This window comes from Penaeus monodon, chromosome 20 (assembly GCF_015228065.2).
Source record: "Penaeus monodon isolate SGIC_2016 chromosome 20, NSTDA_Pmon_1, whole genome shotgun sequence".
Taxonomy (NCBI): domain Eukaryota; kingdom Metazoa; phylum Arthropoda; class Malacostraca; order Decapoda; family Penaeidae; genus Penaeus; species Penaeus monodon.
In genome coordinates this window covers 6,178,372-6,179,025 of record NC_051405.1, presented here as the reverse complement: position 1 = coordinate 6,179,025, position 654 = coordinate 6,178,372, and positions in this window count along the sequence as shown.

Below are 654 nucleotides of genomic sequence, written 5' to 3'. Positions count from 1 at the left end.
AACTGTTCTTCTTTTCGTAAGCAAAAGGTAGAAATATTCCCATACGGTTCCTTAAATCTTCTAAGAACATTTATAATATGATGTCTAGAAGAAGCAAAATACAATAAAAAAAGAGTTTTCCCTGCGTGTGTGATGAGCCATGACTCCTGCAAGAACCGCCTGAGGGAAGACGTGCGCTGGACACACTACCGACGCGTGGGCGGTGGTTGGGGGGAGGGTGGAGGGCGGTTGAGAGTGGGGGGAAGACTGTGGTGGAAGAATGGTGGGGGACTTTGTGGTTTAAATGTAATAGTGGGGAAGTGTAGCGTGGTTTGGGGAGGTCTGGGGATCTGGGAGAAGCTCGAGAAAAAAAAAAAACACTCAATGTTTCTACGTTTCTCTAACTATTTGCTTATATCGCTGAATGTAAACCGAGCATGCATTTGTCTCTGGAAGTATACACTTGCAACTGAATGTACACGCACTGCACATTGCATATAAACACGAAATGTTTGCATGTTGCACGGGAATTACAGAGATAACGTACGGCAAAGTGTGTGCATATGTGCTTCCAGAGCATATACAAACGTTATTGCGGTACAAACACGTTAATGCAACTCATTGTCTGTGCTCGATTCGGGGGACAAACATACATGATGATATCTAAGACTCGTC